This window comes from Glycine soja, chromosome 6 (assembly GCF_004193775.1).
Source record: "Glycine soja cultivar W05 chromosome 6, ASM419377v2, whole genome shotgun sequence".
Classification (NCBI taxonomy): Eukaryota; Viridiplantae; Streptophyta; class Magnoliopsida; order Fabales; family Fabaceae; genus Glycine; species Glycine soja.
In genome coordinates, this window is record NC_041007.1 from 11,793,044 (window position 1) to 11,814,490 (window position 21,447).

The 21,447-nt window shown below is 26.9% G+C and overlaps 1 long non-coding RNA gene across 1 annotated transcript; it reads right to left on the bottom strand.

Moving 5' to 3' along the window:
* Window positions 1–4,552: 4,552 nt before the first annotated feature.
* Window positions 4,553–5,392, bottom strand: LOC114414017. The gene is made up of 2 exons (XR_003667100.1): window positions 4,985–5,392; window positions 4,553–4,822 (listed from the first exon to the last, which is right to left on the bottom strand). It is a non-coding gene; the product is annotated as an uncharacterized LOC114414017 (long non-coding RNA).
* Between the last annotated feature and the right edge of the window lie 16,055 nt (window positions 5,393–21,447).

Here is a 21,447-nt window from a genome sequence, read left to right on the forward strand (position 1 = left end):
AGGAGGGATATACAATTATACATTCCCTTTGATAAGGTTGCACGCCATGCCTTCCATAATGACACGGTTCTGTACAACTTGTGATGAAATGTTTTGGTTTATCATCGTAATTAAGTTTAAAAAAATTCAACTAATAGCACAAGAGAAAGTAGAATGTTTTTTTCATAATTTTCTCACTCTCACACTTTGCCAGTTATAAAAATAAAAAAGAAGAAGAAGAGAAGATCAAGATTTCCTTTCTTATCATAAAGGGGGGTGGTTAATTGGAAATAATTAAAAAATAAGAGTATATATATATATAAATAGTGTCTCTCCAAAAATAAATATCTTTTATATATAAGCTAAATCCAAAATAAAATATAAATTGGCTTCATAGCAAAAAGTGCAAAAGGGACACACTGGTCCCTCAAAGAAAAGACATGACATAGTCCCTAATAAATTACACCATAGGTCACATTCGTCTCTCATCAAGTGAGTTCCAATAATTAACAAAATATCTATAATACTTGACACGTTAAATTGTTTAGTTAGCAAAGACTTATCCAGCATGAAATTAAAGTAACTACTAATCAAAACGACATCACTTGAACTCATAAGGTTTCACCCTTTTAGCTCTCGTTGTCCCCCATTTCCATGCATCTCTTCCTTTTGCCCAAGGACTAATTAGCTTCCTAGGAAGAAAAATGAGAAGTCACATCAACTTTTCTTATATGCATCGATCGCACCTCCATTAGATTTAGAAGTATGGATGCTCAGAGTACTTAATAGATATATAAGAAATACTTTGATTAAACCACAAGACAACAAAATCAAAATGTAGAATTATAATGGAATGTGACTCTTAGTATATATGGATGCTAAGAGTGCTTAACAAAGTAATATTTGAAGAAAGTGACTCTTCCTCTCTTATTTATGTACATAGGAACGTGAGAGTGTGGTATAATTTCAACTCTCCTCCATTGTATCGACTTGCTCAAGATATAGCACATACCAGTTGAGAAGTGATGGTTCAACAACTGTGATACGAGGATATTGTACTGGAACACGGTTTGGGTCTGCACTATTTGGTGGATTTGGAACCAAGCATGATTGATTGATATTGAGTGTTGAGGACTAGCCAATTATCATATATGCAGATGTTACATCTTCATTAATGGAATGTTTAGTTTTAAAAAAAATTGTGAAAGGAAATAAAAAGAAAAGAGTAGTGATAAATTTAAAGTATATACATGTAATTTTATAGAGTTTTTTTAATGTTTTCATTTTAATTAAGACAACATATTGACTGATATTTAAAAGCTTTAAATTTGGATTTTAATGTATTTTAATTTTTCTTCTTTATTCTAGATCATAACTTGTTATCCAATAACGCGATTGATGTTAATTTAGTATATATGAAAAGCCTAAACAAATATCAATATTTTTTATGAAGAGAGTCTCTGATTAGGTTTGATCTAGATCATAGATAAATTAATCTTAAAATTAAAGTTTAGTCCAAACAATCTAACATAAATTAAGTCTCATTGCCAACTACATCACAACTAGAGGCTAAGTCTGTAACCCATGAAGTTCGTATTTCTAATTAACTCATTTTCTTTTAGCTCAAACTTGTCCTGCATAGTCCACGAATTTAGTGGGCCAGCCCACATTTGTCAAAAATTAAAAAAGAATGAAAAATTAAATTTTAAAATGTAAAATTTGACAAATTTTAAATCATTTAAAAACTAATTATGAATTATCTAATAAAAAAATATTTGTTCAAAATGGTAACATAATTTACATCTTAAGCTATCTAAAAATCATTTTTTTAGATCATTTTTACTTAATCTATAATTTTATACTAAATCAAAATATTATGTCATCATTCACTAATCATTGAATTTTATACTTTTTTTACACCCTTATTTAATAGTATTATATATTTTCATATTAAAATGCAAAAATCACATGGTGGACACATCGTGTACTATGCGGATTCCGTGAGTGGCTTGTGGGACTAAACTCATTTGCCCAACTTTAATCTTAAGTAATTGTGTTATCGAATTTGTAATTTTCGCGTTATCAACACCACGTTCTAACCAATTAAGCTAGTAGGTCAATTATAAAATAATTAATGTCGTTATATATAATATTAAAATTTTTAATATATATTTATTGTATATGTAAATTTACATAATAAATTTTGTGAGAATTAATTTTGATCTAATAATTAATTTGTTTAAATATAAATTGTAAATAAAAATAATAATTTTAATAAAAGTTTATATATGTAACAAAATAAATTATTAACATGAATCTACTAATGTATTTTTTGACCTTATTATAATTAATTTTGATTTAATAATGTATTTTTTACATATATAATTTTTAAATAAAAATTATAAGTTTCATAAAAAATTATATATGTAAATAAATTAATTATTAGATCATAATTAATTATTACAAAATTTATTATATAAATTTATATGTGCATTAAATATATATTAAAAATTTTAGTGTCATATATAACGATATTAATTATTTTAAAATATAATTAATCTATTAATTTAATTGGTTAGAGCGTCATACTAATAACATAAAAGTCACATATTCAATTGTTACTTATACCATTAATTCATAAATCATGATTTAAAAAAAAATCATATAGGCAACTTAAGAGTGGGAATCCGTAAGGTGTACCACTTTTTTTAAAAAAAAAAATATTTCTGGGCTTTATTCTGATGTGTATTTCCACTTTTTGCAGCCCTTTAAGCCCTTTGCAACATCCAGTTGACAAATGGATCTCCTACAGTCCTTTCGTACATAGGAATGGAAATGGATTGAGACATATAAGTTTTTTTTTAAAAAATAAAATTAAATAAACTTTAAAAAAAAAAATTCACCTAACTAGGCCTAAATCTAACAGGCCCTTTTATGTTTAAACTTAGATATGAAGTAGGTTAGTTCATAAGCTTTAACAAGCAAATTGGCATATTCTCATCTCTTTTTATGCATTAAGGTTGTTCAATATTAAGGGTGTGTTTGGGACAGCTGTTCCAAACAAGCTCTAAAACTAAATTAATGGCTCAAATCTTGATAAAAGTATGTTTCAGTTTTTTTTTTTTCTTGAAAAGAAAAAAATGGTAATATCATGAATCTATTTGTTTCATTTTTTTTCCAATGAAAATTCACTTTTATTTTAATATATATATATATATATATATATATATATATATATATGTATATATTTTAATTTTTTAAAGTATGTTTAAGTTTTTGAGAATAAAATAAAATAAATCCGATTTCTTGTTATTTTAAGGAACTGTTTAAAATTATAATTATAAATATATTTTTAAATAAAACATACATTTTATAATTATAATCAAATAAAACAACTTTTTATAAATTTTAAAAAATAAATCACTTTAATCCATTCTAAAAACCAATATTTTAGTCTATGCATTAAACATGACAAATGTTAATTTTATATAATAAAAATACATAAAATAAATTAAATAAATATTTTAATATAGAAATTATATTATAGTTGAAATTCATAATAAATAAATATCTTTAAATATATAAATTATTTTTTGAAATTATAACGAATAATTTTAATTACGATATACATTTATTTTGAATACTGACAATTTCTTTAGAAAAAAAATTATTGAAATTTAATTTAGAGATGAGGAGGAAATGATAAATTGAAAAAAAAAATAGACAATTAAGAAGATCAAGTATAAAAATACAAATAAAAATAATGTAGTTTGAGACGATGGAGAGAAAAATATTTTGACTAGTTGCAACTTCAAATTATAGAAATAATACAAGAGAGAATTAGTGTTGAAAATTTCTAATTAAAAGAGTGGAAAAAATGAAATTAAGTCCCTCTCTTCAAATTATTTAATCTATAATATAGGAGTAAATTATTTTTAAAAGGTTAAATTCTAAATAGTTCATCTAATATATATCAAAGATAACTCAACTCCTCCTCCCTTAAGTTCATAAGAACCTCCACAAATATTTAATTGTAACGAATTAAATATGCTTTTAATTTTTACAAATAGGTTAAAAATTGTTTTTAATATCTAAAAATTTGTCTCATTTTGTCTCTTATTTATGGAAATATGTCAAGTATGCTTTTATTATTAAATATGGTTAACTAAAATAGAAATGGAGGATCAAAACTACATTTGACATATGTATAAATGAAAGATAAAAAGAGACTGTTTTAGAGATATTAAAAACAAGTGTTTCTTTATTTTTGGGATTATTAATTTATTGGATCTTATAAACATTTTTTTTTGTATAAACACTACTTCTGTTTATGGTGTTTGGCCTCCTTTCAATAAACACTTCAACAGTACTTAATTTGGCAATTTGAAAGAAAGGACTAATAAGTATGATCCTGTAACAGACAAAAGATAGAAGAAACAGACGATGTGTCCACCATAAAAAGAAAAAAAGAATCAGACATTGTTTCTCATCTTTTCTTTCTTTTTAATATATATATAGTTTTTCATCTTCATTTCGTATCAAGCTGGACTAGATTCAAGTTCAAATGGCAAAATAAAAACGAAAAAAAATCTTTATTATTTATTTTGACAGAAATAGAAATAAAATACACAAACATTGCATCTCCTCCTCACTATATAAATAAACAAATCTTTATAAATTCAATTTATCTTATCCTCAATTTTGTATGTCATATAAACACTAAACAACAACTAAAATGCCCACAATCCATATAAAACATCTCTCACATCATCGTCTTCGGCACGGTATTTGACCAATAGGCAAGTTTTGGTCCCCAAAACCATAATCACAATCATAGCCAAATCTACGAAGAACAAGAACAGTATCACAAAATGGCCAACAGAACATTGAAGAAACAAAATCTAAAAGGAAAAAGGGAACAAACTGTATCTTATGAAAATACATATGTCAATTAATTAAGAAGCAATAGGTCTATCAAAAATATCATCAATAGATCGATACTCACCTTAATGACCAACACCAGGGCTTGGAATATCACCATGTTTTCTATAGAAGTCATAATCATAATCATCATGAGGTGGAGAAACATAAGCTTGACCATATTCATCCATTTCTAGAGGATCATGTGATCCAGTGACCTTGACATTGCATTCAATTCCAGTAGATGTACAACCCTCTTTGCTTCTTAATCTTCCCGTTGCTACAATCTCTTGGCACATCAAAGACAGAAGAAGAGGTAGCACAATAATGAGCACAAACCTGGGCTTAGATCCCCTCGTAGCCATTTTTTATCATCTAAGGAAAGAGTAGAAGATATCAGAGAATAACTTCAAAAGTTGTCAAGACAATGCCTATTTCAATAATTTATAAACCACTATGATCATAGCATGTTTAATCTTTTTCAAAAAGTAGGGCACATAGTATAATTAGTTTCTCATAAAGTAGGGCTTCTTAAGGGCCACAGAGAGCACAAGACCATATTGCTTATCTCTATTGACTTTCGTTATATAATAGATAAAATATGTTTTTAATTCATGTCAAAAGCCAATGCTTCTCTTCATGTTTATCCTTAATTTCTAAATAAACTATATGCTTTAAAGAAATAGTTTGTTAATGTTGAGCCAGACATAATTAATGTCTATTCTTTTGACCATATATATTTAGCGAGCGAGGACATGCACCATCCTCTATGTTCAAATTTAGCTTAATTTAATAATGAGGAGGCTATGTGATTATGTGTCTGGCCTGCTCCGTGAACTACATATCGAATACTTTCTACATACGTTGCAAATACTTGTCCCGATTGCTCATGCTGAATTGGTTATTCGGATGGAGACAAGAAATCATTACGCGATACCTAATTATATCTAAATTTATTTTGAGTTTAAATATAATGAAACGTTGAGTTATTTTATGATAAATTAACAATGAAAAATATATAGTGTCCAATGAGTGAGCGGTGTAAGGTTCAGAAATTCCAGTATTTTTAATATTAACAAATTTTATAAACTAAATCTTAAGCGTTTTGAATAAATGTTATTAATAAATCCTCTTAAGAATGTTATAAGAACAAGTTTCTTCGAAGATTAAAAAACTTAACATTATTCTGCAAAGAAATTAACTAACTACAGTCTGTATTTCATTTTATTTTTTTTGCTTGGCTACGGTGTGTACTGTTTTGGAGCCATTCTAGGTCTCATCAAGTGTTTCACAACTTGTGTTAACCACTTAATGATCCTTTCTGTCTAAACTACACCTTTATATATAAGGGATCACATATTTTCATATACACTCTTATACCTTAATACTCAACTCTCTCATTTACTAATTAACTTGAGCGTTAAAGTATTTGTATAAAGATTTAAAAGTTCTAGTTATGTCTAGTTAGTGTCGCTGCTATTGGAAGTTTACTCCTCCACCCGAAATATTATATGAATTTGGGACAGTCAATTTATACCTTGAACCTGGGTGGATACAAGAGTGAGGTGGAGATGACTGTAACGAAACCTACAAACACATACACACTTGACACTTGGACACTCAAGTCAATAATTAAGAGTAAGATGTGTATAAAATGAGGTCTAAGAGTGTACCTCATTGCATGAACGTCTCATATAGAGGTAAAGCTGAGGGAAAATAGTTGTTAAGCAGTTACGGCAGGTTACGGGATATGAGTCTTGAACAATTTCAACCATGTACATACACGTATGAGAATCATATAAAAGTTGTGGATTTGGCTCTTCTAATATATAGAATCAAAGAAAGAAACACCGCTTTTGGCCGACCAAGAAATATTGAAAAGTTGAGATAAGATTGGTGAAACATTAAAGGAAAGCATATTGTGGGGTCGTTGCTGATGATTTTTTTTCATTTAGAAGAAGAATTCTGCGTTAAATTTTATTTCACTTTTCTGGGGTTTTGCTATGGGCTTCTCTTTGCTTTCATCTCCGCCTAAAAGCTGAAAGGATTGTTTCAAAGTATATTCTCCCCAAAACCAACGTGTGAGTGTGACTATAATTACATGTCTTACTAATTATTTTTATTATTTACAAAATATATATAGATGCACTATAAATAATATTTATATTTTAATATAGCAATTCTTTTTAACATTTTTATTTTGACTTCTTTAATGTATATCCATAAAAATGCACATTGAAGAAACGATTTAATATATAGATAATGTATATTTCCAATCACTGCCCTTTTTTGAGTTTAGGTTACGAGGCAGCCAAATGCCACAACTTAACTGGTGAGTATCAAAACATTTTGTCTTTTCATAAACAACCACTAACTCTGTCGTATCTGCTTAATTCTTCGGTCATGCTAATGTCATTACATTATTTAACACTAATGCATTCTAATTCGAATTAGCATAAAACCGAAAGGTGAACATAGGCTAGCTAGTCCCTTCAGAAGGTTTAAAGGGCTAATCAACCTTAAAGATTTTACTAAGCTTGAAAGTTCATATAAAGTTGCATCATTGCTTGCGATTGAATTGCCAACGATGCTTAATTTGGGACAGCAATTATGATGACAATGATATAGTGAATATCTTGATCTCATCACTTGCGGAAGATATATTTACTCATTCTGGTGGATTGTGATAACATATATAATTGTAATAATATATTTTGGTCATGAAAATTCCTGATTGATTTGAACAATTTTTTCCCGCGATATATGACATAATTTTCGATGTAAAATATTATTAAAATTAATTCAAACATATATTTTAGTTATATTTAATAATATTTTTACTTAACTTCAAAATAAATAATCTTTTTGTCGTTAGTAAAAAGGTAAAATAGAAGATGTAGGAGGCATTTCTGAATCCCTCCGCCTCCACCGACACGCTAATGAATAGTAATTAAAAAAAAAAAAACAACTTTTGAAAAGTATAGATTGGCATACATTAGCATTACATGGTGGACGGCTATTTATGTTTCACCCATGTCCAATCAAAGGGATGGGTTGAATTCAATTACTCTTTTCACACATTCCTTTTCCAATCAACCTCTGTGGGGTTAACCCATTTGTCATTTATCTTATAAATTTATAATTGAAGTTTTCCATTAGATTATTTTAATTTATTTTTCTTAAAGTGTACTCTATGTTATATTATATCTTATCTTTTATAAATTGTTGTATTATTTTATTATATATTTCAACGTAACAAAAAATTTAAAATTGATGATTAAAATATTTTTTATTATTTTATAAATAAATTATGTTAATTTTTCTCCTATTTTTTTCTTTATTTGTATTATTTTTTTCTTGTCAATTCAAATGATCTCTTTGTTTATTTATATGATATTTTCGCTAATTTAAAACATTTTTTGCCTTATTTTCTTTCTCATTTGTATAGTTTTTCTCTGTTAATCTCAATAGTTTTCATATTTTCATTCATTTGCATAGTTTCGTACTCATTTAAATGGCTATTCTCTAGTTTTTCTTATCTACATAATTTTTCTCACTCGTTTTTATGTATTTTTCCTTTTTTATGTATTTGAATAGTCTCTCACTTTCATTTGCCCGGTTATTTGTGACTCATTTGAATGAAATGCCTCCACTATTTTCCCCCTTATTTTCATATTTTTCGATCTTACTTATTTTGTTTCACACATTGTGACAATTTATTCTTATATATAACGTATTGTGTGTGTGTCATCATTTTAAATACAATTTACATTTGCAAATAATTTTGTATTTTTATATATGTATGTTATTGGATTGATATTGTATATATTTAATTAATGTTATTCATATAAATATTATTTATATTTTATAATAATAATTCTTAATTTATAATGTAGAATAATCATGAAAACGTTAAAGAAAAATTATACTAATTTAATATAAGATTGAAATCCAAATCCAAAAAGCTGCTGTCTAAACTTGAAGAACAAGAAAGAGGTTGGAGCCATGACATGAACGCGGTTGTGGAATGTGGATGAATACAATTGCATACATAATAATAATATTATATATGATATGAAAGAAATATATGGCCCATACTCAGCCTCCTACATTTCTGCATAAATATAATATCGCTAACAATTAATAGTGACCAAAATTCTTGTTCCATGTATAGTAAAAGTCTATGTTTACTTTGATATGTAGACCGTAATCAAATCAGAAGTTTCCTCCATGCCTCCTCTCACTACAATGCTTCCATCGCCCATTACAAAACTCATTTTCTAGATTCTACAAGGCGTCAACCTAAATGTTATCAAAGTCCATGTATGGATCAATATCACTAAAACTTGACTAGGCCATATGTTGATTTTTTTGTTAACATTAGCTTAATATGTTCCATCGAAAATTCCGTACTATCATCCTTTTTTTCACATCGCGTGCTGAGTTCTCGTTTTAATTAGTAATTTGTTATGAAGAACAAAGAAATAGGGTTTTTTAGGACATGTTTAAATAGTAAACTTCTCCATGCGCTAAAATTATGTTATAAATAAGTTTATGGAGAAATTAATTTAATTTTAATTCATATTTTATTATCTTAGAATATAAAAACCCTTTAAAAAGTGCTTATAAAAAAGTTTATCCAAACAAACACTATGATGGTATTTCTTAGAAGTATTTTTTTTTTTGTCACAATAACAAATGTAAGTGATAATTTTGGTGAGAAAAAAGTTTGAAAAGGAATTAAAAGAATTAATGTATTTATATATTTATTTATTATATGATGGCATTTCTTATGATGGCATTTATACATAGATATTTAATATAGCACATGGATATTTATTTATATGATGGTATTTCTTATATGTGTTATTATTTAATTAGAAAACTAGATGAATAATAACACATAGTGACATAGATATTTATTTAAATATTTATAATATGTATTTAATGAATTTTATTTATTATTAAAAAATATTCGCACGTATCATTTGGACATCACTTAGAAGATATGGTTCCAGGGCTTTAGCCCCATTCCATTAAACGAAAAAAGATATAAAGAACTTTCTCTAAATTTTATTTTGAATATTAACCTTATCTGTGATGTAAAAAAGAACATAGCATTGACTACATGTATTCCATGATTTGGTGGTCCGAGAATTCTGAGTCCCTATTTCAGTTTCTTCCTATGAGATTACGGAACCATTCAAGGGACTTAGTTTGGTTTTGAGGTCATGTGTTTGACTATTATTATTTTAAAATTTTAAAATTATATTTAATTTGATTTCTTCATTATAAAGAGAAATTTTTTTAAACAATCTAAGTATCTAACCAGACACTACCTTAGTAAAAATGACAAAATATTTTATTTGTTTTGAATTTAATTTATATACACTGTTAATATATGAAAATATTCATACAGAGATCACCAATATAATTTGATCATTTTATCACATCATTCTGTTCATTGATTATTATGATGATTCGGTGGTTCGGTGGCTTCCTACTATTAAATATGTGTATTTTTTTCAATGAGTATATATATATATATATATATACTCATTTTTTCTTCTTCTAAATCTTTGTCACCGTCTAAACACAGCAATAATCCAATCACTCAGAATGCTAATTAATTTGGACTTTCCCACCTAAAGCAACCTTTCCAAAAGTTGACAAATTAAGTAATCATCCAATCCTAGTGAGACCAAATGATATGAGGATATTTTCTCTGGTCAAAGACTTAACAAAATGATGCATATTCCATGTGGAAATTGAAAATACCATTAAGTGTTTACAAAGTAAATTCCACATTTCCACGCAAGATATAATGTTTAATTTTTAATTCTCCGATAATAGATAACATTTTTTAAGTAACTATCAACTAGTGTATAGAAGTAACATAATTTCTTTAGAATATTAAAGGTTATATAAACTTAAAATTAGTTCTTATATTTATTCATGTGGTAGGTAGGGAATTGGTAGACAATTTTGCGGTGCAACTAACAATGGTGATAATATTTGTCAGTTGTTTTAATTATTTAAGAATTATTAAATAATTTTTAAACGTTAAATGTTTATACTGCTAACAAAAACTGAGAGAAAACAGAAGTGAAAAGTGTATATTGAACTGTAGAGTGTAGAATAGTAGAAGATTTTATTCCGTTCCGTTTTAGAAGAACCCTGAACGCGGACTCGTAGACTTTTGCGTTGGAATTGACCATCGGGACTTGGAAGCAAAGGGGAAATTATACTAAGTGACAATAGCAGCAACATGACTTTTCAATAACACCTACTTTTGGATCAATTGCATGACCTAACCCAACCTCGAATTTCATAGTCAACTCTGACTTCTATCTTTCACACATACACAACCATAAAACAACATCCACTTTTGCTCTTGCTATTTATTTGTTTTTTTTTATTAAAATTAAACTACTATGTTTTTATTTTCAGTACCATTTGATATGTTCCCAAAAAAGTTCGATTAGTTAATTTTTATAATTTTCATAATATATAAGCTCAGGGCATGACCCAACGATAAAACAATCAATGTTTAAGTTTTAGACCCACTGATAAAAAAATATTTCTTATTAATTTTTATAAAATAAAAAAATTCCCATATATTAAAAAAATATTACATATGTTAGACAAAAAGATCTCAAATATAACTTTTATACATTCAAAAAGTTTCTTTTCAAATTTGTTTTAGTTCTTATTTATTGTTAGACCAATCTTGTAAAAGCTTCATTGATGTGATGGATTGATTTCTTAATGAAGGAATAAAATCATAATTAATTCGCAATGCGTAGATAAAATTGAACGAATGATTTTCTGATTAATATATTTAAATGAAAGTGTATTGGAGTTTATTTAATTATAAATGTTGAACTCTTTAGTTTCATTCAAATTAAATAGTAACGCATCAAATATATATATATATATATATATATATATATATATATATATATATATATATATATATATATATATATATATATATATATAAATTAGGAGGGCTACTTTTTCTTAAAAAATATGTTGATAATTGTTTTAAAATTTTGAAAAAGAAGGAAAATAATAGAGTTCAATTTGTTTTTTTTCTGTCCTCCAATATTGAAACAATCTAGAGAAGAAAGTAATTGATAATTTTATGGTGTGATAACAGATCATTAAATACTTAAGAATAAATTGTTGTTGCACTAAATATGTATAATGTTATTTAAAAACAAACTAGTATATATGATAATTAGTAATTATCTTAAAAAACACACTAAAAGACTATTTTTTATAGGTTGATAGTTTAAATTAAAAAATTATACTAATGCGTTTACAATTATATTTTAAATTTTTTTATTAAGAAATGTTTATCGATGATAATTCTTTTTATCATAGTGACTTATATAATTAATATTTTTTTACATTAAAAATATATACATTATCCTTAAGAGATTACAAGACAAAAAGTATTAGTAGTATATTATTCTCTCTTTTCTTACTTTGCTATTTAGATAAAGAGACTTTTTCCTCCCTTCTTCGTGACTAAACCAAACAAGAATATGCCCTCCTTTCTTTTACTTCCTCTTTTCCTTTATCCTCCATTAAAATTCCTCATTTTGTCATCCCTTTGTCTAAACAAACATATTGTCAATTAACACTCAAATTCATATCAGGGTACGTACATTACGTCATATATTTAAAATAGATAATGATGCAATAATGTACTATATTTAGCCTTGATTTAAAATAAAATAAAAAAACTGCCTCAGTTAATCTCCATTATTACTACTACTTTACGGGGATAGATGATTCATGCATTGCTATCAATAACTGATGAAAGTAAAAGTTGTTTAGATTTTAGTTGACGTTTGGACGACCTTAATTAAATAGGCAATGAAGAAGTCATAAGAGCTGAGAATCACGGGCAAGAAAAGAAAACACGCCGAGTGTTATTAAGAACTGTGTAAGAAAGTTTTACAAAAACACACACACACAAGTGCACAACAAAACACCACCAACTCAACTACTACCACTGCATGTGCATTCTGATTTCTGACCCGGTCAACTCCTATCTCAAGGATACTTCCCACACAGTTTCTCTCTCTCTCTCTCATTTCTCTCTATAAATATTAGTACACCAAACCCCTCTCACCTCATAAATCAGCCAAGCATTAATTTACATCCTTAAACAAACCTTCCCCTACTTCTCTCAAATTCTCCTCTCTCTTCATAAACCCTTCTCATTATTTTCAGCTTAATTTCCTCACTAGTCATTAATGGCAAACCACCACCTTGCAGCGATGCTGCTGCTAGTGTTTCTGTTTCTGACATCATCATCTGCTAGGCCCTTGAATGATGAAAATAACTATTTCAGCCTTGCAGCCACTGAGCCTTCTTTGAACCTCGCGCTTCCCAGCGACAGGGTGGTGGTGCCGGAGGAGCCAGCACCCCGACACGTGTCAGGATGTGGCCACACGAGGGTCGCCGGAATGCTGGCGTTGCCGGGAACGAGACTCGCCGGAGGGAAATACGGGCCAATGATCCTGAACATGCTTCCGAAGGGGCCGGTTCCACCATCTGGACCAAGCAAAGGAACCAACAACCTTAACAACTAGTTTTTGTTGAATGTTTCTGTATCGGGATCGAACCCAGTCCGTGTGACCAAACTATAAGACAATTATCATCGGATCCTGATACAACCTCAACAGCTAGTCATTCATGATTAATCAAAGATAGTGGATACATCACATATACGTCAATTGCAGCCGCAACCCATTCACTCACCGCCATCTCGTTCAGTCGTTGCTTATTTCAATTTCTTTTTAATTCCAGAGTTTCTTCTTCTTTATTATTTTGTTTCTTCAATTTGTAAATATTTTTTATTTATGTCATTCTCATACAGTGTTGCAGGATTATACTTTTTATGTATACAAAGCTGGATGCTCTTTCATACTGTACATGTATTCAGGTTTTGCTGCAGTGCAGTGTTATGAAATTAAGAAATTAGAAAGAAAAAAAAAATCATAAAGTCCATTAATTTTTTACTAATACTAACTTCTTCCTCTTTTTTTTATTATGCATATTATTTGATATTTATGATATTTGATCAATGTGGTTGTATGTGATGCATGAATATCGAAAAGTATATGTTGTTGTGCACAATTCATCGTGAGCTGTTGAAACGGTCATCTCAGACTCAAACAAGTCATCCTATATTTAATGATATGTAATTAATTTGACCCACTTCAAAACACGTTATTTTAAAGCTATTATTAAATAGTGTTAATATTTCGGTACAGTAATCAAATGATTTAAATATTGACATGAACACAATAAATATTTTAATTTGTATATCGTTTTTTTGGTTGGGTTATAATAAAAAGAGTATTTTTGGTAACAAAATAGTGTACCTTTTGAGACAAACTATCTTTTCTTCTCCCCTAAGAAAAGATTTTCGCATGAAATCAAGAGTTAGACCAATCATAAGTGATGGAAATAATAATTTTAGTTTAAATGTTTATATTGTTTTAATCATAGTATTAAAATAAGATATTGATTTATCAAAATAATGTTTATAAAACGTGTATATCTATAAACATAGAATTTTATTTAATTTTAATTAATTAGTGCATTTAATTGTGTGTTGTTTTGTCAATTAGTATATGAATCAACTCATACTAGGTTATTCAAGTTTAACTAAGTTTCAATATTAATTAAAACCAATTTTTTAATATTTGAATAATTTTTATTATATCATTTTAAATTAAAAATAATATTTTTCCTTTATTTTGGATTTTTATCGACTTTTGTTTAGCAATCACTAAATATTTTTATTAATATTGAAAATAAGCAATATATGTAACAATTAACTTAAAATAATTTAAGATAGGCAAGAGAATTTCTAAAATGGAAAAAAATGTAAAAACAAAAATAAGTAAATTAAGGGGAATAAACGAGAGAGGGAAATCTCCACCAAAAAAAGAGAGAAAAAAGTCACTAGCCTATAAGTTAAAATGCTAGTTGAAAACAATGTCATTGAAATAAAAACATATATTAAATATATTTATTTTTTCAAATCAATTTATAAGTCTTTTTTTTTAAAAAAAAGTCAAACTTAACTCCATCAAATCTTTTATTTTTTTTATTCAAATTATCTGAGTTAGATCTCATACTTCATTGAATCAAGATTCAATGAACATTTATAAAGATATTTATAAATTACTCATCAACAAGAATTTTTTTTTATATTAAAATTTATGTGAATTGGATCTCTTGACCTCGTCATTAAGTAAGACTCAATAAATACTTATAAAGATATTTATAAATTATTAATCAATAAAATTTTCACACCAATAATAAAAATTGAAACTCTATTTTTGTCAAATATAATTATGAGTTTGTTTTTCATGAATTAAACAAATCTTTGTTAACAACTATAATAAGAGTTTCCAATAATTCAAATATGTTATTCAAGCAACTTAAATTAGACTCTTGATCATTGATAAACTATTAATACAACTTACCAAACATACGCAAAAAATATTTGGTTGTTCGTTGAACGTTTTTAGCTGAGTTCGTATAAACAAACAAAAAAAAAAAAGACCATTTTCATATGGTAGTTGTTATTAATCACGCAAGGTTTCTGGTAATCGAATTAGAAAGGAGATAATTACCCTTATCTAGTTTAGTTTGAGAGACCAAAAGGCGAAGATACTCCTGATAGGATGTACTAATGACATACTTATAAATTATGGCCAAAGTCAGAGCCAATCAAGCAGAAATTAAAGGAGACAATTAAAGAAAATTAATTTTTTCCATGATAGTATAATCAAAATATTAGACACCAAAATAAGGTCAGATTATTGCCGCGGATTCAATTTAGACATACACAGCTCCCCCAAGTTTCGATATATAGGGAGTAATAGGTCGAGGTTGATAGAGAAGGTGAGTGACAATACATTTATGATAAAACTAGAAGTGGATCCCGTGTTAATGCACGGATTTTTTAAGTGATAAAAAATAAAAATAAAAATTAAAAAAATGTGAAAGAGAAGAAAAAAGAGAGTAAATGTTTAAAAAATAGAAAGCAGAATTTTCCGGTCGTTGATAGATGGCGATGGTTGAATAATTTTTATATAGATATAGATAATTAAAAGTTTAAGCTCATGGGCCTTTTTTTATTATCAATTATTTAAAATTCATCATTAGCATGGATTATTTTTAATGTCTACTTTTTAAAAAAATATGTAAAATTTTTATTTACTCGGAATTTTTTTTGTTTACATTTTTTTAAAACACTTGTCTTTATATTTTCATTCATTTAATTCAGAAAAAAATATTTTCATTAATTTAGTTGTTTTGGTTTAAATATATTATTGGTTCTTATAATTTATCTTTTTTTGCTTTTTGTCCTTTAAAATTATTTTTTTTATTTTTTTATTCCTTATAAATTATATTTATTTTATTTTTAGTTTTTAAAATATTTTAGATAACTCTTTGAACAATGGAAAAAAAATTGATCCAAAGTGTCATGAGGATAAAAAACAAAAAAAAATATAATTTACAATGACTAAAAATATAAAAAAAAAATTGTAAAAAAATATAAAAAAAAGCTAAATTACAAATACTAAAAAATATTCAAGCCTTTAGTTTTTATCACATAATGTTAAGATGTTAGTATTTTAATCATCCCAAAGATTCAACAAAAACAAAACAAGTTTTCGAAAAAAAATAACAAAAGAATATAAATATATAAACAAATTTCCAATAATCCAATAGAATCTTCAGTCTTTCCTGTTATTTTAATAACATTGACTTAGTTTAGTGTTTGTCTGACTTGGATGTTGTGTTTAGTCTTGAAGAATGCCAAAAAGATATTCTCCACCTGAGATCGCCTAAACCAAAAGATAGTTGAGAATCAAATTGTCAATTGTAATTCATGTTTGTGGTGATATATCGAGAGTATAGAGAATCTTTATTGAATTATTTAATTGTAAATTGTTATATGTGATATTTTTTAATAATTGTTTTAAAATTTATATCAAATGTAATTATTTATTGCTTAAAATTGAAAATATTTCACAGTAACCATGGATGTTTATTAAATTCTAAAAGAAATATTTTGGAAGTGAATTTGTGTTTAAATCAAATCGTTGAAATAATTAATAGTGCATTTGTTTAAAATTTTAACGAATCTATATTATGATATTTCAATTACAAATGGAAAAAACTGATAAAAAAGTTACATTGATAAAAAAAATTAAAATTGAAAAAAATAACAATTTAATGTTATTAATATATGTTTTTGTCAAAATTTTAATAAGAATATTTTATTTATTGATTTTTAATCACTATTTTATATTGATTCCGTGCCTTGTCAATTTACATTACTTTTAATTTTTCAGTTATCTTTAGTTGTATATGTAGGTGTATTTTTTAATCAAATATAAAAGACAGCTAACTTAAGAAATGTAAATAATCGATATGATTGAATAGTTGTTTTTTTTTATAATTACTACAGTTAGTTCAGTGCATATATGCATGTGCTGTTATTAGAAATAAAATGAGATAAAGAACGTGAAAATCAAATGAGATTATTTCCTTCATCACAAGTATAGATAATATAGATGAATAAAAAAATTGATAATATTTATTTAAATTAAATTAAAGATTAAAGGGATTTCCTCCATTTATGTTCTAAAAACTTCTATTTCTCATAAAAAAAACATGTTAAATGCATGATTCGTAAACACAAACCGAGACAATTATGTATATATGCCCTATTTTAAGTAATTATTAATAAACTGAAGTTAAATAATTATATAGATTGGTTTTTTATTTTGTAACAGACTTTTCTAAGTCGGGTTCAACGTATCATTTAGCTTTGATATTTAAAAAACATTTTAATAACGATTGCGTTAAAAGTACTATTAAGATGTAAAAAAACGAATAAATAAATATTGAAAAGCGTTTTGTCTTTATATATTATTTTTAACCCAAAAAAATTTTAAGATACTCCCATCATGCACGAAGTTGTAGCCCCACCACCCATTTCTCCAGCAAAATAATCTTTGTATAGCATATGCCGTGTAAAACCGGTTATAATTACAACTATTTGGGGCATCTGGACAAAACAAATGCCCATTGAATCAAGGCTAGCTTTTTCCTAAATTTTGGCCCATAAACCATAAAAAATTGTAGCCATTTCGAACGGCCTCAAATTCAAAAGAATCTCATTTTATCCTAATAAAAACTAATAATACTAAGAATTAATATTTATTGATAAGAAAAAATAACATTGACAATACACATATAGATGATACAATATATTGATATTATAGCTGAGCCGCCTAATATGACCGAAGACATTCTTGTTTTACTATAACGTAAATTAATACCTTTTTGTCTTTCTTATGAATCAAATGCGTTTGAAATTTAACTGAAGTCATTAAGCAGTTGGCTTATTTGCATGACTTTGAAGTGGAAGTTGGGAACTTGGAATGACATGACAAAGTCCAGCATCTGGCTCCGTTTTGAAGAATAAATTTCAGATATCAATACTATTCCACGCTATTAGTGTCATTCTTTCGTTTTCGTTTTCGTTTTGAAAACATTACCAATAGAGCTGTTAAAATGGTTTAGTACACTCCAATTAGTCCTGGACTATGTGTGACAAAGCTTTAAAAAGTTCATAGGACCAAAAACTCAAAGAAACGCTCATAAGATAAAAAAAAATAATATCACAAAGGTCTATGGGTTACGGTCTATCTACGAGCCATAAATTTTTATATATAAATTTAAATGTATTTTTTGTCCCTTGTAATTTAACCATTCTCATTTTTGTCCTTGAAATATTTTTATTTTATTTTAATCCTTATAAAATATATTTATTTTTTTCCCTTAAAACACTATAGATAACACTTATTTCAGTATTTAAAATATTTTTTTGCTGTTTAAAGCACTATTTAAAGTACAAATAACACTTTAAGAACAAAAAAATAAAATAACATTTTATAAGAATTAAAACAAAAAAATTATAGGAATGGAAAATATATTTAAATCTTATATATTTATAAGTAGATAACTTTGTTGCATAAGCCTAACTTTATTTGTTGCCTAACAATTAGATAAAATTAACAATGCACAATATTGATATTGTGGTCCCTTGACTATTTATGTTAATTTTGTGAGTCTGACAATTGAATAAAATTGACATTTCAGCAATCACAATGATAATAATGTTATTCATGTTAAAAAAAAACTTTGTTTTCTTACTATTTAAAAGTTTAGAAAATTAATGTTTTTTTTAATTATCTAAATAAGTGATCCATGTAATAACATCTCTATTACAAAATACAAATTACTCAATCTGGAGTTATGATCTTTGCTTCTATTTTACAAAGGCCATGCTCTTCGACTCCTTTGCCATCGTGTATCTCCTTCCACCGCCTTCTCTCCCTTCCGTGGTGGTGTTGGGTGGAGGTGGGATGCGGTGGTCAAGGAGGTTGGGGGAGAGGTGGAAAGAGTTTTCTTGAGAGAGGAAGGATAAGAAGGGAACATTTAGGAATTTTGGGGATGCATTAAGTAATATCCCAATGACTATTGCTTGTGTTGGGCCTTAAGCTTTCGCACTTGTTTAGTCCAGTAATCTTTCGGCCTAAAACGGTTAGATTACATACGACCAAAAATATTAGTTACTGAAAAAACAAAAACTTCTGCTAAAAACTGGTTGGCTGATGCTAGGTGCACCCAAGTGCACCCAGCACTTGAGGAAAAAAGACTGAAATAACCCTGATTTGTAAGTTTTTTAAGTTAATCCGTAAAAGGCTTACGGATCAAATTGATCCGTATGCTTAATATCAACATACAGATTAATTTGATTCATATCAATCTTACGGATCAACTTGATCCATATGATTTACGGACCACCCTCACGCATATCCAGCACAAATCCGAAGAAAGTATAGGGATAGTTTTGGCATTTTCCAAAAATGCTGGGTGTACCTAGCATCAACCAAACTTTTTTAATCCGAGGTATGATGATTTACTGGGTCTCCGTTGGGCTCAGGTCTTGGACAAGAACAACTGCTCTCAAATCCGTAATGCGAGGAAGACGATATTGAGAGTTGAGTTTTAATATTTTTAAAATAAGAAACAAATCAATAAATTTAGTATCTGACCTTTTACATTTCATTTTATAAATATCCTATTGTTCTGTTAATTTTAAAAAAAAATCCTTAAGTGACTGGATTATGTGCATAAGGGAAAATCTCCTTAAAAGGAATGCGTATCAAATGATCTTTTGTTAATCAGTGTTTAAACTTTAAGCTGGTCGGGTTAATCCAACCTGTTTGAAATTTAAAATCCATTATGTAGGTGATTTGGTTAAATAAAGTAGCAAAAGAAAAACCAAAGAAAGAACGTGCGAAAAAAATGTGTTAGACTGAACATTTTGTGAAAGAGTAAAATGTCATAAGCCGCATAAGACATTTTGGAAAGATGAGTTGTGGTCATGAAAGAGTCATGTTTACCTTTTAGGTAGAAAAAATGGAATTGTTAGCCAGAGATATTGTAGGGAAAATAAATAAAGTAAGAGTTTAACAGACATGTAAGCTTTTATATTGTTAATGATCATAAATAATCTTTTATATATATATATATATTTTAAGATACTTTTTATTTCATTTTTGATTGATTTTAAGATGCTTTTTATTAAAGTTAAAAAATATATTATATATAATTAAGTAACAATGTAATTTTTTTTCACATTGTCAATAACTATATATATATATATATATATATATATATATATATATATTATATTTATAAAGTAACATAAAATAAATTTAATTTCTATGTATTGCTAATATACAAAACTATAATAAGAATAACATTTAAAAAATTATTGTAAAAATTAATAAATTTATTATACAAGATAAATTTATAATTAGACAATAACATAATAAAAAAAATTTACATTAAGAGAAAATGGTTATACACTAATGTAAAAAAATTTATACACTAATCAAATCATAATTATTGACTCTTCAAATAATTATCTTAAAATCATTTAAATGGTAAATTACAATTAAATGACATTGTAAAAAATTAAATGATATTCTAAAACTGTTTTATATTATTATTGCATATATATTAAATTCTATGTACTATTTATTCATATAAAATATCTTCAGATCCATTATTAAAAGTAAAACTATTGTTAATTAAATAATTGATATTGTGTATAATTGTTTTTCTTTTTTCTGTTTTTGCTTTCATGTATCTCAAAAGGAAAGAGAACAGTAAAGGGATTTTTGTTAATCACAAAATCAAATGTAACTAATCCATCCGAACTCCTAAGAGATATTTTTTTTTTTCAGCTTACAAATCATAATTTTTTTGTTTTGTTTTGTATTTTTTCTTTTCACGGGACAAATCTCTCCAGAGATGTTTTGTAAGAAAATTGCAAGGGTGTCGTTGGCTGGAAAAATATATTATTTCAGCAGAAAAGAAAAAAGAAAAGAAATTTCTAATTGATATAGACACCTTTTGTGG